General features: G+C 38.6%; 1 long non-coding RNA gene across 4 annotated transcripts in view; it reads left to right on the forward strand.

Annotated features, from left to right (window-relative positions):
- Positions 1 to 17,473, forward strand: part of LOC106827895 (uncharacterized) — a 76,550-nt gene that overhangs the window by 10,611 nt on the left and 48,466 nt on the right. For 2 of the 4 annotated variants that reach the window (XR_011495533.1, XR_011495532.1), the window contains exon 2: positions 16,684 to 16,813. This is a non-coding gene — a long non-coding RNA (uncharacterized lncRNA). Of the gene's footprint in view, positions 1 to 1,332; positions 1,470 to 15,477; positions 15,592 to 16,683; positions 16,814 to 17,473 lie in introns of those variants that run through there. The other 2 variants (XR_011495534.1, XR_006515999.2) reach the window with 2 other exon arrangements.

Genomic DNA, 17,473 nt, shown 5'->3' on the forward strand with positions numbered 1-17,473 from the left:
GGGCTACAATTTTACATGAGGTAGCCGAGAAGACCCCATAATAGTGACTTTTGAGCATATACTTGGAGGAAATGAGCTATGAGGTATATGGATGTCTGAGAGGAGAACTCCCTAAGCAAAGCGAATAGCAAGTGCAAAGGTCCTGGGGAGGCATAAACCAAGTATGTTCAGAGTAGCTAGGAGGCTAGTATGCCTGGAGTGCAGACTGCAATGAGGCAAGTGTTAGGAGATCAGGTCAGAGAAGTAGGAAGGAGTCGAATCATGAAAAGCCATTGTTTATTATAAGGACTTTGGCTTTTACATTGAGTTATGGGAAGCCATTGGAGATTTTTAAACAGAAAAATGACAGAATCGACATACCTTTTAACAAGATCACTCTGTGATGTTGAAAGGTGATTCAGAGGCAGCAAGGGAGGAAGCAGAGACCAGTTAGGAAGCTATTGTAATAAGCTGGACAGGAAGCCAAAGTGGACAAAAGAAAGATAGTAGATATTAAGCAAGTTCCTATAATATACCAGGTGCACTTCTGGGCTTTGTACATATAGCAGGGGCAAAGCAGAGGCTCTGTGTCCAGGGGGTTTACATTCTCCAGAGAGGAACCAGACGTCAACAAATAAGCCAATGTATATATAAAATACCAGGTAGTGCTAAGTTCTACTTAGAGAAACCCAAAGGAATCTCTGCAACATGTTCCCCACTAACAACTCAGTTGATGATGACAAATGCCTAGAAATAAATACACGCTGTAGAGGCAACTGGAGAGGCAAAACGTGACACACTCCATCAGGGAATATTATACACCAATGAAAATGGGTGACTACGACTATATGCAACATTATAGATGGATCTTACCAATATAAATATGAGTGCAAAATTAGTTCCTAGATATTAGAAACATCATGAGGCATTTTTCATAAAGTCGAACACACATACAACCCAAACATAGACTTTTAAATGCATATACACAGATGTATTGAAAATATATAAAATGAATTTTAAAAAATTATTAACACAAGATTTAGGGTAGTAGTTATCTTGGATGAAGGGGAGGCCAGGAAACACTGGAGTGATCACACAGATTTCTGTGAGTGTTCTAGGTTCCATGTTGGATGTTGGAGTCATGCGTTTAATTATATTATTTTGGAAGGAAAGAATGAAGGAAGGAGGAAAGAAAGAAACAAGGGAAGGGAGAAGGGCCTTTCATGAGCTATTACTGAATGTATGTCATGAGCCAAGGATTATGATTACTCTAATTTTATGCCCCAGGGAGGGGAATTAGCGAGAGTTATTGGCTGGTTGTTTTTAGAGTGTTGTTTGCTTGTTTTTTGACAGAGTCGTCAGGGAAGTCCTCTCCAAGGGAATGATGTTTGAGCAGAGACATGGATGGATGGAGGGAGAAGCCAGAAGAATAAGGGAATGACATTTGAGCAGAGACATGGAGGGAGGGAGGGAGAATCCAGGAGAATAAGGTGAGCATTGTGGTTGGGGTGGAGCAACTGAGAGGTGAGCAGCAAGAGGTGAGGTCAGGGATGCAGCAGGAGCAGGTCATCTTGGGCTTACATAGGCCATGAGAAACACTGCCATTTACTCCCAGGGAAACTGGAAACCACTGGAAGGTTCGAAGCAGGAACAACATTATCTATTATATATTTTAAAAAGATCATTCTTGTTGCGATGTGGGACTACACCAGCATTTCTCAGCACAATTGACATTTGGGCTGGATCATTCTTTGTTCTGGAGGGTTTTCCTGTGCATCATAGGAGGTTTAGCAGCATCTCTGACCTCTACCTTATACTGCTATAACACCTCCCACCCAGTTGTGACCACTAAAACTGTCTCCAGACATTGTTAAATGTCTCTCAGGGGCAAAATCAGCCCTGCATGAGAACCACTGGAAGACACTGAAGGTGATAAATACGGAATCAAGGAGAGGAGGTAGGCGATTGTTGCTGCATCCGCCAGAGACAATGACATGACTAAGGTAGAAGTGCGTGATGTCTCCCTCTTTTCATTTATTTTTTCCCATCTTTTTAAATTTATTTTTTTTCTTTTCTATTAATTTTTATTTTTTAATTTTACTCAGCTTTCTTGAGGTGTAATTAACAAATAAAACTGTAAGATATTTAAATGTACATCATCATGATTTGATACATGTATACACTGTGAAAGATTCCTCCCATCTAGGAAAGTAACATATCTATCACCTCAGGGATTTGTCTTTTTTAATTTGGTGAGAATATTTAAGTCTTGCTCTTTTAACAAATTTTAATTGTACAATACGGTGTGATCTACCATAGTCACCAGGTTTTCCATTAGATCCTCAGACGTTATTCATCTTATAGTGAATCTCCCACTTTTCTAAGTACACACTTTTATAGTCTGGATCTATACCCACACTTCTGCAATATCTACAGTTTGAAACTTCCAAAGATGGAATACCAAATATTCATTCACACTCAAAACAAACATTTTCCAGGTGCTATAGAAACAGGGTGTATATGAGTATGAACTCATCCATATGATTGTTACATAAGGAGTAATTCTAAGCTATTCACTTCTTTTTCTATTGGTTTTACCTAGTCTGACAACTATTTTGTGACCTGCATCCAGGTGAGTTCCTGAAGCCCTGACCAAGGATTGGCCTTTGGCCAATCTTAAGATAGCCTGATTGACAACATTTTTAACACAGTGCACTGTTTAAAGAAAATATCACAGACGTACTCCTCATCCATAAAATGCTCACTTCTTTTTTTTTGAGGAAGCTTAGCCCTGAGCTAACTTCTGCTACCAATCCTTCTCTTTTTGCTGAGGAAGACTGGCCCTGAGCTAACATCCATGCCCATCTTCCTCTACTTTATATGTGGGACACCTACCACAGCATGGCTTGCCAAGCCGTGCCATGTTCGCACCTGGGATCTGAACCCCGGGCTGCCGAAGCGGAATGTGGGCATTTAACCACTGAACCACCGGGCCAGCTCCAAAATGCTCACTTGTGAGGGCAGGTTTCTTTCAGAAGGTACCAGGAGGCCATGGCTGAGATCCTCAGGGAGTCAGCCTTGCATCCCAAACATGATAGGTCAGGGGAGGCAGACAGGAATTTTGTTCTGTGTGGGATACTGAGCAAAAAGACGGTGTCTTTGACATCGTAACCCAGGAATTAAGGGCTATTGTTGAACGTGCAGCAGCAGAGCCTGAGAACAGAGTTGACAGCACTAACGTTGAGTGCTTACCCATGAGGACTCTGTTCTGTTTTCACAAAGCCCTCTCAGAAGGCCACCTATGAAAGGTAGAAATGTAAACACAAGGACACCGATTGGCCCTTGGTCTGAGAGGGAGCCATGCAGGCTTGTAAGTAAATAGTTTCTAGGATTCCAGAGTGGTGTTGGGAAACGATTTTATAAGGAGAGACAAATCATCCGAATGTGGAAAACGCAACTCCACTGATGCAAATCCAACTTCCCTCCCTGACAGGGAGAGCGTAATTAAACCCTTCAGGAGCCAGAGGGTAGCATCCTCGGCTGCCGGGGATCTTAGCTCATGCTTATCGCTGGTGGTTTACCAGGTGACATTTCCTGCCTGGTCTGACATGCTAAGGCAGCCTTGCCTTGGAAGAGGAGGCTGTGGTGCCTATGAAGGAATGGGGAGGCATGAGACTGTCTTTTCATTTGCAGAGTTTGACTGTTCATCCCTCATATTCACACCTGAGATCAGAAGCCCACACCATGGTTGGCTTTTCCAAAATAGTGACTCCAATATAAGACCAAAAAGAGCTCAGCCATGATAAATAGGTGGAGGGGCATATGTCATAACAATAAGGTGAGTGAAAGGGGTAATTATAATAATATTAAATGTTATTGCCACCAGCCAGAGAGTAGTTCTATGCAATGAACTCACTTGAGTACAGCTCATGATGTGATCAAAATGCAATTTTACTTTATTTATCTGTTTAGTTAATTAGTTGCTCATTTGTATTTTAAAAATATAATCACAGACAGTAATCTCATCTTATCCTAAATGAAAACTCCAAGAGGTCATTGAATTTGCTACTCACTTTTGGTCCTGTAGATATTTTATATCACACAGTCTCCTTTTAGAAAATGGAATGTCCTCTCCAAGATATTAATCAAAACTGTAGCTTGTTATGACATCCCAAATATCAAATCTTCTTCCTTCCAAGCTTAGACCTGCTTCTGGCTTGAAATCCACAAAGGGAAAAGGGCAGTGGGGGCAGCATGTAGGAAGCATCTGATTCCCTCTCTCTTTTCTACTGCATGTCCTTCCTCTCCCTCCAACAACTCACCAGCCAGTGTCTGTCTTCCAGGTCACAGCAGTAGGGCAAACAGAGGAAAAGTTTTGCTTGAGCAGGCTTCAAGTTTTCTAGGTTTAACAGATGATTAAGTTTGGCATTTTCCCCTCAAGAGTCTTTTGCATGGATGAGCAGATGACCCCACTCCTGTAATCTCCTTGACCTGGGCAGATGCACCTCTAATTATGATGATAGATTGAAAAGCTTTGCAGCACCAGGAGCATGGTGTCCATTTCTATCTTCTTCTGTTGGTATCCCCAGCCATCTAGTTGTCCTTCTTAGAAGGACTTCAGGACCCCACCTTGGTTCTCTCTCCCATGTAGCATGCATAAATGAGACGTGTGTGCATCCTTACACCAGAACTCTGGAAGGCAAGCCGGTCCACTCCAGGGCAGCTACCTTTATTCTCCCATCTCAGGCCGCTGTGCCTTTCTCAGTCGTGATTCAAGCCGAGCCCACATTTTACACACATTGCATAACTCTCTAAGTCATTGCGTGGTCATCCCTCACTAGACTTGGAACAGGTGGAGTACCACCATCTTCCCTCCCAAGACAGGTCTGCAGTGTGTTGTCTTTCCATCCTCTCTGTATAAAGTTCTATATTCTTGAGATAAATGAAGAGATGCAAGAATCGTACAACAGATTCTTACCCATTTCCTTTGTAAAATCTGTTTATTGCCACTCTTTTACACACATTTTGTTATCTGGGGCTAATTTTCTCGGGACGTCATTCAAGCTAAGTTAGAAAGAGCCACCATTTTAACCTTCTGTTGAGTTTGTAAAAGAAATTGTGCATAAGCAAAATTGTAAAGAAAAGAAAATTGATTTTTCATATTCTTTCATCCTTGGCCTTCCCATATGCTCATCGACCCCTTCATCCATCTTTTCTATTTGTTGTTTTCACCAAGAAATATGGTGCCCAACACAGCACAATACTATCACCACCACTATCTCAATAAATAGACCTTCTAAACCTTTTATCTCCATTAAAGTTCTCTCTCACAAGACGCTTATCCTAAGGACTTGGCACCATACAGGCCAAGAGATAGTTCGTGAGTGTATCTCTTGTGCCAAGCACTGTGTAGAGTTTTAGTTGCAGAAGGTGACAAAGACAGTTTCCTGCCCTGGAAGAACTCAAGGTTTATTCTAGTTATTTTCATTAAAACATGAAACAAAACGTTTTGATTGATGTGAAAATTCATTTTTGTAACATCTGGGGTTCATACTATATATTGTGATGTCAGTCAGAAAACTGAGCCTAAACATTGAGTTGGGATATGTGGTGCAGGATAGGGCAGAACATGCTCCTTTAGGTCAGAGGTAAGCTGATGCCACCGAAAGGATCCCTGTTTGCTACAAACCATGAGAACTCTTAACTCCTCTGGACTTGTATTTTACCTGATAAGACAAAGTCAGGGAAATAAACATTTCTACTCAACCCCCAAATAGTACTGAAAGAATACCGGGTGAATAGGGTTATGATGGAATATGTTAAAAAGTGCTCTTTAAAGAATTGGCATTCACCTTTTAGCCTCAATGTCACCTCAAATTCCAGTACTAGTAACTCGTAAAATTTAACAACCAGTGGTCCATTCATTATTAAAGAAACATTATAAACTCATTTGGATTGAAGCATTAATTGTCGATTTTAAGGTTAATGGTTGACATTATTTCTTCTTAACCTCCCAGGATAATATTTGCATTTTATGCTTTTAAAAAACTCAAATGTCCTTAAACCCGAAGGACTAGGTTAGATAAACATTTGAGGAACCACGCAAAGCCAGCTCTGAAGATTTTTTGATAGAGCGAGTATAAGTATTAGCCAATCCCCCCAACTAAAGAAACACACCCAAGTTCAGTGTTGATACGTGGGGACACTGACAACAGAGAAAGTATCCGTGGAAAATGAAAATGGAGGTTATTTGAAGGCTAGCTTTTGATTGCACCATCTCTTTAAACAGGTCCGTATCTTAGTCAATAGAGATTAGTTACTGAGGATTTAAATATTTAACCATTCTTTTCTTGCAAAGATATGACATTGAAATTTTAAGATGATTTTTTAGCTTTGAGTTGATTTTCCATTTTGAGAAATTATCTCATGATGTGTTGTTGAATTAGGGACAAAATGTCAAAAACTGGAAAAAAAGTAGTTAAGAATGGCCAAGAATTGATAAAACTCCATCTGGTCCAGTCCCTATGATGTGGCCCCTCCCTAGAGAAAGTCCCAAGATGAACTCGCCCCCCCTCACACTGCCCTCCCACCACAAGCTACTAAAATGTAGGCTGCCAAGTAAGGATTCCTTTCTTCAGTGCCCTGCTGAACCGCACTGGAGCCTGCAGCCAAATGAAAAGGTGCACCATTATATACCCTTATCAAAATACCCCCCTTAATTTGAACCAAGTGGAAAAAGTTAATAAAAGGTCCACAATCAAAACAATGACTATATATAAAGCTTTGCATTGCCCAATCTGTTTGTTCACCATTGTCAACCCTCATAAACCAGCCCATCGGTGGAAGCCAGCAACCCAGAATTTGGGGGCTGATTGAAAACGACTGTTCCCATTGCCCAACAAAACAGGGTCATAAAACAAACAATAACAGCCTGTCTTAATTTAAAATTCTGATATTTTGTTCAATGTGGATTTTCAAAAATATTGCAATAAAGTATTATTACAGTATTATTTATCTTGATTACTTTTTGTAATGAATGAGAACTTTGGATTCCTCTTAGCTAGACTGAATGGGCTACAATAGGCAGAAGGAATTGAAAGAAAGTGGCAAGACTGGCTGTAAAGACTTTGAAAAGAAATTTAGAAGATTTTAAAAAGCAATATATACATATTTTAAATAGAATTTTGTGGCGGAGGATAATTTTCAGAGATGAGTCAAGAGTGAGGGCACGTTCTCTATCTCTCACCCTAATTTGAGACTTTCCAACTTTCCTTCCTTGGCTTCTTCTGTCAAGTTTTATATTGAACACAGGCCAGATTTCCTAAGTTTTGCAGACAATTATTTTCCAAACGAAAAAAATAGGAGACTAAAAAGTTACATAACAAATAGCACATTGAGTTGGCTGAAAAATGCTCTCTGAATATTCGATGTATAATGATGCTCAGAACTGAGATGCATCACGCCAAAAATTCAGACTCCATTGATGTTATGAAGGAATATTTTGAACAGACATAGCTGTTTTCTAGGATACTATATTGGAAAAATGGAGCTTATGCCACAAAATCTGCTTATGTTGTCATGCACATTTTGTATAAATTGATTATCCATCAAGTAGTTTAAACTTTTACTATGACTATTTCTATTTTCAGTAAGTTTATTTTTAATGCGTTTACAATTTTCTATTTTTTTGATTTCTTGACTTTATTTTTCTTTATTGCAGTAACATTGGTTTATAACATTATATACATTTCAGCTGTACATCATTATATTTCGATTTCTGTGTAGATTACATCATGTTCACCGCCCAAAGACTAATCACAGTCATCAGCATACACATATCCTTAACCACCCCTGATGCCCTCCCCACACCTCCCTCCCTTCTTCCATTTTCATATGCTTATTGGCCATTCATATAACCTCTTTGGTGAAATATCTAATTTCAAATTATAAATTTTTAATTATATTTAATTTAATTTTTTAATTTAAATTATTTAATTTAATTTTTAATTTCAAATTATAAATAAAAATAAATTATAAATTCATTTGAAGTATAAAATTTCAAATCCATTTTAAAATCAGGTTTAAATGATTTTTAGTGTTTATCTTAAATGTGCTTCTCAAGTTTTATTTTCTGAATTTTATTGAGCATGGTTATCCCTAGGCCTGGCTCTCGGAGGTGGTATCTGGTTGGTAAAAGGATGGGTTAAACTGAGCACAGCCAGAACCCAGAACTCAGACAGGAGCAGGAAAGACAGTCCAGAGAGAAATCTTTGTTTTGACCTAGGGATTGGTTTTTGGGACAAGGTAGCAGAATGGAATTAGAAAGTAGAGTTGAAGAAACATAAAAAGAAAATAAGTACTTGGATTAAATGAATTAATTGCTGCAGAGTGGGTTCTTTTTTTTTTTTCTATTTAAATTACATGTGATACTAGACTACAAGAGTCTGTTGGGCAGGCTAAGCCTTTCTTCATAACAATTATAGTTCTGGAACTTGGCCTGGTAACCATAGTAGACGCTCAATAAACATTTGTTAAATGGAAAGAAGATGAGAGGAAGGAGGAAAATAATGAGAGAGGGTGGGGAGGGAGGGAAGAAATAAGGGAAGAAGAAATATGCAGAACTGATAGGTGATTTCTCCGTTGAGAATGGCAAGAACACAGTTGAATTATTTACCCTGTTCAGTAAAGAAGATCTAAAGATTTTCAACAACGATGTTGTGGAGTGACCTTTCTGTATTGTAATCTATAATAAATAGTGGAGACTGAATGGACATTTGAAGAAGAAGCTTGGGGATTAATCTTTAGATAACTTAGATCACTTGAAAGCAGTTTCTGTTCACGTTTCTAAAAGAAGGAGATTATATTGGAATCATTCATTCATGTGGATATTCATCCATAAAGTTATAGGTACTCAGACATTTCCTAATCCAATGTCTTAATTAAAGATGCAACTGTACAGACAGATTCTCCACTGGCACTTCCAACGTACCTCTTTGAAATTCAAATTGTGAAATATTTCTCTATTAGAATAACAAGAACTAACATTTAATTAGTGCTGCTGATGTGGTGCAGACATCTGTTCTAATCTGTCTCTCTCCCTCTCCCACACACCCACATAATGCCTTGCTACTCACTAGAACCCAAGATATGGTCAATACTATAATTAGCCTAGTTTTACAGATGACGAAACTGAAGAATGGAGAGGTTAAGCAGTTAGCTTGATAGAAGCAAAGCTCAAGTTCAGCGCAATTCACCCCAGAGACTGTGCTTGTATAGACTATGCCTCAGTGCACTTTCTGCTTCTATTTTAAGTATTTACGTGCATGCTTATTTGTGCATCTAGAACAGTGGTTCTCAACTAGGGGCTTGTTAGCAAATCTGGAGACATGTTTTTGTTGCCATGACTTGAGGATGCTCCTGTCATCTAGTGGGTAGAATCCAAGGATGGTGCTAAACCCCCTACAATGAACCTGAGAGTTCCTGACAACAAGGAATTATCCAGTCAACAGTGTCAATATTGCAGAGGTTGAGAAACCCTATTCTAGAGCATGAGCCACTAAGGCAAAAATTATGCCTCACTCAAATTTGTAGAGCATCTGGAACAGAGTTGACTAAAAATGAATGTTTATTGATGGAAACAATAACTTACCAAGTTTGTTAAAGAGAAGGAATTGTACTTAGTAATTAATAAAGCATCACTGATCTCTAACCCAGCAAACTGATGTTCTCCATCCTGGAAACTTACATGTATCCTTACTGTGGCCAAGGTATTGCTTTCTCCTAACCCTTACACTGCGTGATTCCATAGAATAAAATTTGCCCTGATGTAGAAAGAATCCAGATAGACATGGGGAAGATTACAGAGCAAGAGAGTATGAGTGGATATCATTAGAAAAAAAAGTATGTAAACATACTGAATTTTTTACAAATATGGGACATTTTCTTTTACAAATTTTACAAACATGAGAAGTTTTTGAAATATGAATTTTTTACAAATATGAAAAATAGATGGAAAAGTGATCATCATACACTTTAAGAATTTACTAACTGCAATAGAAGTATTAATAAATTATATAAAGTATAAATAAATTATATATAATTATATAAATTTTATAAAGTATAAATAAAGTATATACGTTTGTCTAAATTTATACAATTTTCTGGAATGAAAGCGTTCCATAACTAATCCATTTGGGCTAATGGCACTACAAATCATAAGAAGGAAATAAAATTTTACTCTAATAACTTTTTAGGAAAATTGTTCTTGCAAAATCCTTTGCACTTATAAGACAGCAGATGCAGACCACGTTTCCTTAGGGTACCCCAATCTGATGGTCAGGTTTCTTGGTGTCTAACTGGTCAACACAGAACCCTCAGCAGCTCTAAGATAATAGCATCTCTCTCTCATTTGATTTTACTGTCTACTGGTAAGGTACCCGCCCTGCTCTCTCCCTGGGAATGTGAAAATAAAAGTGCTACACAAAAGGCAATCGCTTCAAACTGATATCACCTCTCTTTCAAGGACTTTCAGAAAACAGGGAGCCAAGATACAGTTGTGAACTTCTCCCTGAGGGACAGAAAGTAGGAGATGCTCCGACAATGCTGGGAAAGTACCACTTGATTTAATAAGAGTCAGGACGCTTGGAAGCCTTTAGCACCCTGCCAGGATGCTTCCTGCAACTGAGTCTCTCAAATTCAGAACCTTTTTCTTGTTTTAAATCTGACAACAGTGTTACCTTAAAAATCTGTTAGCTTGTTCCATCTTCATGGGATTTTGTATAGGCTTTATCCTGTTTTCCTGGAATCGGGGTCTAGGGCTCAGACTTGGGGGCAAAGTGATCTAAGGAGAGTCAGAGATGCCAACAACAGGAAACAGACATCCCCAGCCTATTATAATCAGATCCTCACCCAGCCTCAGTGATTATAAGCAGAAGACTGGCAGGGAAAATAACACACCACCAGAAGAAGTAATAAAACATATTATTAGGAACTGAGTGTTTGGGATTCTCATAAATTAAGGTAAGATAATAAAATAATATGTTATCTTCTGTCCCTGAAACTCTGAAAATACCCAGAACAAAGCAGTCTCCTTTGATCCTGTCGGACTGATCCTTTAAGGGACCCCATGAGGCTGTCATTGGACTCATCTGGACACCCCTTGCAATCACTGCTGAATGGAACCACTGAAGCACCTCTCTGAGGATCTGTAGCTCTCCATTTCCAGGGGAGAGCTTCACCTTCAAACGTCACTGAAAAAATGGGTTCAAATCCCAAGCCCACATGGTTGGCTTTTCTTTAAAACTTTCTATCATGATATTTTCATGAGCGTGTACCATTCTGAAAGATCCATTCAGTATATGTTATTGTTTTCAGGTCTAACAATATGACTTTTTGAGCCAATGTTGTCTTGGTTTTCTTGACATAGCACTTTGATAAGAATTGTTGACTATTCCTAGATAGAAAGAAGGACAGTAATAACCAAAAGACCACGTTGCAGGTATGGAGGGCTGCAGTGTCTTTTACATGCTTAATATAGCTATCTTTAAGATAACGCTTTAAGTTTATTTCTAATGGTGCCTTTCATATCAAGGATTCACATGACTTATTGACTTTAAGTATGGCCTATTTAATAACCAAAATATATCACCCATAAGTGTGTAGCTCGCCATCTTCACTGACACAGCCTCAGTCCAAACCGCACCATGACTTACTTAGGCCACCGCAATAGCCTTCACGCCTTGCTTCCACACTTTCCCTAATGAATTAATTCTCCATACAGCAGCCACTGTGTTCTGATAACCTGAGGCTATTGTCTAAAACCCTTCAAAGCCCATTAATTTTCCCTAGGATAAAATTCAAATTTAAAAGTACACCTTACAACATCTTTCAAAACCCACCCCTTCTCCAGCTTCATGTTGTGTCAACCCCATATACATCCCCCACCATATCCACACACCGGGCTCAGTCACCCTGGTTATCTTTTGATTCTTCCAGTTCTTCTAAGGGCCTTTGCATGTGCTCTGTTCTCTGTCTAAGATACTCTTCTCTCTGTTGTTTCACTTACTCACATTCATCGTTCATGTTGTAACTTATAAGCAACTTCCTCCAAGAGGTCTTTCTAGACCAACCCACCTAAACTATCTGCATCACATTATTATCTTCCAAAATACCCTGGATTTTCCTTTAATAGCACTTTTAATTATAAATTAACTTTTCAACAAATGTGTTCAGATTCTAATTCTCCTGCTAGAGTATCGATTACGCCAGAGAGAAGACTCAATCAGTCAGATGACTTGTCTGTAGAAAGCCTGATTCTCTTATATTTGAGATCTTAGTGATTCTTTGGATGGAAAGGGTTGGGGTATAGTGAAGGAAGTGTCTGATACTCTAGTAAGATCCTACACAGTCTGTATAAGGCTGGTTGACGGCTGAATCTGTGAAAAAAGTGTAAGTTGGGCAGATCTGGCTGGCCACATAGACACACAGGAAGGCAGCTTTGGCCAGAAACTAGATGGTAGCCTAAGAACGAAACATAAATATTGTGGCAGAGAATGCCAGTGTTGAGTAAACAAAGGCAAAAGGCCAGACAGCATTCAGCAGATCTATTGGAGCAGCTTTTGCTAGGATAAAGTAAAAGAAACAGGAGCATTAGCAGGAGTGTGAGTCCTCTGTGACGATCTTGCAACTAACAGAACTAGCATCAGACTTCAAAAGAAGGACTTTACAAAGCTGTGAAGTTTTTAAGCATCAGCTTCTCTCCAGATACAATTAGAGGTTGGAGCTGAGATCAGTATCATGTGGCAGAACTTTGGTTCCAGCCTAATTCCACAGGCTCAGCCTGCATGGTTGTAGCAGTCCTGGGTTCTACCATGGTATAATCAGTGGGCTGGAAACAAGACTTGTGGGGATAATGCATGTGAAGTAGTGGCTGCATTACCTAATTCACCACCTCAGACCTCTTCCAGGATTAAGTGTCTTAAACAATTGGCTGTAGATGGTACCCATGGCACTTTGTGAGTGGCTAATCTGAAAGGAATCACTCTTGGACAAGTTACTCCTTGACTCTCAACTCTTGTTCATCAATAGCCATTTGTTTCCTCTTCTTCCTCAAAAACAATCAGACTTACGCAGGATGCCTGAGGTTATTTGTGACCATATCACTGAGTTTTGGCCAATATAATGTGGACAGAGTTGTTATACATCATTTCTAGGTCTGATTTCTACAAACTTTTGGCCATTCTTCCACCTTTCCTCACTGTCTGCTGATTGTATGGGATCTAGTGGAGAATTCTAAAGCCTTAAGAGGTAAAAGAGTTATATAATTGAAGGATTCTGATCTTGGAATGAATATACAAGATGAGCCCCCTGTTAATACACACTGGACTTAATATGAGCAAGAAATAAAACTGGGATTTATTAAACCACTGAGATTTAGGAAGTGGTATATTACAGCGCTAATGTTACATAGCCTAACAAGCATATAACATAAGAATCAGGTAGTCAAAGATAAGTAGAGAGCTAGGTAGAACATAAAACACATGAAAAATCAAGGTCTACTTTTTGCAGATGAACAGATCTACTGGACAAAAAAGTACTAAGTCAGTTGCCCATTTTGGAGCTTTGTTGCCTAAATTTTAAAATTAGAGATATATATTTTGACATTGAAAATCTACTACTATATCCTGATATATTTAATGGAATTGCGTGGTGAAACATCTCTTCTCTTCTCTCTTTTCTCTCCTCCATCCCTCACCTAATATCTTACCCATTCCAAGGCCAGTCAACGTTAATATTTGCAAACACTCTCGAGTGAGTATGTTCAACTAACATTGCTGAAAACTCTACTATGTGCTGGCACTGCTAAGTGCTGAGCCTGAAAAGTTCAAGAATATTTATTCTCTCCTTCAAGGTGTTGAGAATCCAGTGTGAGATATAGATATTTAAATAAACACCTTTAATAGTACATGCTAAAATTGAGTTACATACAAGGCGAAAAATGAGAACCTGATTAGTTTCCTTGAAGAGATGACATGGGCTAGGAGTGAAAAAGCTGCAGAGAATACGAGATATTTGAGCAAGGTAAGGAAGAAGGTGCATGTGTCCCTGGGACCTGGAACAGGCTTTTAAAGAGGGAAAATGATGTGAACAAAGGCACAGAGATGTGAAATGCTATGGCATTTTTCAGGGAATGGAAAATTGTTTTGTATGGATAGAGCTTAAGCTGCAAATAGTGATAGAAAGTAGCAGAGAGATTTTGGTCTCTTAGTTTATTGATTTCCATACTTCCAGTGAGCTTATCCTTCACCTTATCTCAGCCAAGCATTTCCATGGTTACGCCTCAAGCTTGTCATCACAAGCAGTGTATCATTTCTGGACTCTCTACGCAAGCCATTCATTCTGTGAATACCACCTCCTGTCCTTTCAGTTCACCTACCCAAGTGCCTTGACACCTGCAATTCCTCAACTTCATTAAAATCTCAATTCTAGTGTTCTCTTTTTTTTTTAAATCAACCACTTCTCTCATAGTCTCACTACTTACCCAGCTTAGATTTTACCATCTATTATTGAACTTGGTAGTAGGTCCTTTTCTATATTTACTTACCCTTCTTAGGGGATCTCATTCATTCTTTTTGTTTTGAATGGCATCTAAATACTTATTTGTCTATAATCCATAGATCCTACTTCAACTTCCCCAAAACTCAAACTTGTATATTCACTTAATATCTCCCAAATCTAGAAGTTTTGCTTGATTTTTCTCATTTTCTCCTCCACCACATCCAGCCATTAACAAGACTTATCTACCCCATCTTAAAACATATTTCAAATCCAAACATCTCTCTCCAACTCAATGACTATGACTTTTCTAATCTAACTCATCTTCCTGTTACCATTTTGTACCAGAGTTGCCACAATGATCTTTTCAGAATATAAATTGTTATATCACTTGATGATTTGAAATTTTTCACTGGCTTCCCATTCAACTTAAAATAAAATCCAAATTCCTTAGCAAGTTTTGTAAAGCCCTGTGATCTGTTCCCTGTTTCCTTCTCTGACATATTAGTTTTTGACTCACTCTCACACTCCAATCTCACTGCCTTTCTCTCTGTTCCTCAAACATGCCAAGCTTGTCTCTGCATTAGGATCTTTGCAATACTATTTCCTCTACAAGGAAAGCTCTTCCCTGGACTTTTGACTCCCTCCATTTATTCAGGTGTCAAGTTAAAGGTCACCTCTCATTGATGTTTTCCCCGACTTCCAACCTCATCATAAAAGCAATCATCTAATTAATCTCAATTAATCATTCTGTTTTAATTGTTCACATAAAACTTACCACTTTGTGTGTGTATGTGTGTGTTTATTTGTTTTCTCCATGACCTAGAATGTAAACTCCCTTAGTGTTAGGAGCTTTCCTATCTTTTCCTTACAGTATCCCTGGTGTGTAGACTATTGCCTGGTGATAATAAATATTTGTCTAATAAATAAATGAAACGTAGTCAGTGAACTTTGTTCCTACTCAGCTGACAGTGGAGATCTAACATCAGGATGAGGAATTTGGACTTTGTCCTGCAGATGGTGGGAGTTCAAAAGACTTGCAATCTGAGCATTGACATGGTAAGAGTTGCATTTTAAAAATTTACTCTGGGAGCTGAGTGAAAGATAGGTTACAGAAAGCAAAGCAGGAGGCATGGTAATTAGTTAGAAGATGATAATAATAGCCTAGACAGAAGACTAAACAATGAGAGTATCAGTGGAAAGTAATGAACATGATTGAAGAAGAAGAAATGATAGGACTTAAGGGCGTATTGGATGTTAGGAATAATGGAGAGGAAAGAGGGTAAAATGAACCCCAGGTGTTTTGCTTGGAGAATTATCGATATAAGAGTGCTGGATGGTAAACAGGTTTGAGAGAACAAAATAATGGATTCAATTTACATAGTTTGAGTTAAAAGTGCTTGGAGGACGTGTAGTTTGAGGTAGTAAAATTTAAATATATGAGGTTGGAACTGAGTAAATAGGGAAGAACTGGAGGTAAAAATTTGTGAGTCATCTGCACATAGGTGATGGTGAAAGACTGGGCAGGGATGAGGTCAGCCAGAAAGAGTAAAAACTTGACCAGAGAGGGACAACATGTCAGAATTACCTGAGGTGCTTTTTCAAATTGGACACCATCTCCCTCTTCCAACTTAGTTTTATAAATGTAACATTGCTACTGCATATTGAACCCTCAGTGTGTTGGGCTTCAAACAAGCTTGTGAACCACTGGGCTTGGAATGATACATGAAGACCAAGGAAAGCAATGTTAAGACTTGACCCATAAGGAGGGACTTGAGAAGGAGATTGAGACATATTACTGCAAGATGTAGGAGAATAAACACAAAGAAAACAAAAACCAGAGAAATGCCTCTAAAATTGTGAGTCTTGAAAGGTTCAAGAAGCAAGAGTGGCCAATTGTGCTAGATACTGACAAGGCCAACAACAGAAACGCTTAGGGATCAGTATTAAATTTGACAGTTGGTCCATTTATGATCCCAGTAACAGCAGCCAGATTTTAAGGTGAAATTATCAGTGAACGGAAAGTGAGGAGCTAGAGAATATGGATTAGAGTTTATAACTTGTTTAAGAAGATTGGGCTATGAAAATTGTGAGTGACAGGGCAGTAAAGATCCAAGCATGATGAAAAAATTGTTTTGCACTGTTTTTCAGATGAGGCTGAAGGGATGAAACTCAGTGGAGAAGAAGAGTTTGAAGATCCATGGGAGAGAGTTGGAACGGATGAGACCGGAGAGTCAAATCACAGCATCACAACCCCGTGCACACAGAGCTTCACCTAAAGGTTTGGGGATTCAATTAAGAATTTTAAAACTAGATATTGAAGGAATGACACTTTTAAAATTTAAAACAAAACACTGTGGAGTATCACGACAACTGGATTAATTAAGGACAAATGGATGACAGAAAACCAGTTCCAAGGCTTTTGCAGTCATATAAGTGAAAAACAATAAACTAGATCAACGGTATTAGAGGAGAAGCATGGAGATTGAAATGAACAAGTATTTGGGAATGAAAATCAATATGAACTTTTAATGGATCCGAGCTAGAAAGTGATGAAGAGGAAGATGCTTAGAGAGCCAGGTTTCTAACTTGGATGATGGGGTTGCTGATGTTACCATAATCCAGAGAAGAAATAATAGAAGAGCTAAACTGGAGGAAAGATAACGAATTCAGATTGAGATATGCTGAAATTGTGATTCAAAAGAACTTTGCAGGTGGATGTTGAAGGGAATATGGGGAAGGTGTTCAATAGAAAGAGCTGGAACAGTTATGTATATTGGAGATTCCTCGGTAAATGGTCTTGTAATAAATCATGGTCTTAGATAAGAGGTATCTAGAGTGAAAAGAGAAGCAGATATTGGATCACAAATATAGGAAATTTATTTGAAGACCAGTCAAGAAAGGCATCTATAAGGAAGACTGGAATGCTATAATCAGAAAT

This window comes from Equus asinus, chromosome 19 (assembly GCF_041296235.1).
Source record: "Equus asinus isolate D_3611 breed Donkey chromosome 19, EquAss-T2T_v2, whole genome shotgun sequence".
Lineage (NCBI taxonomy): Eukaryota > Metazoa > Chordata > Mammalia > Perissodactyla > Equidae > Equus > Equus asinus.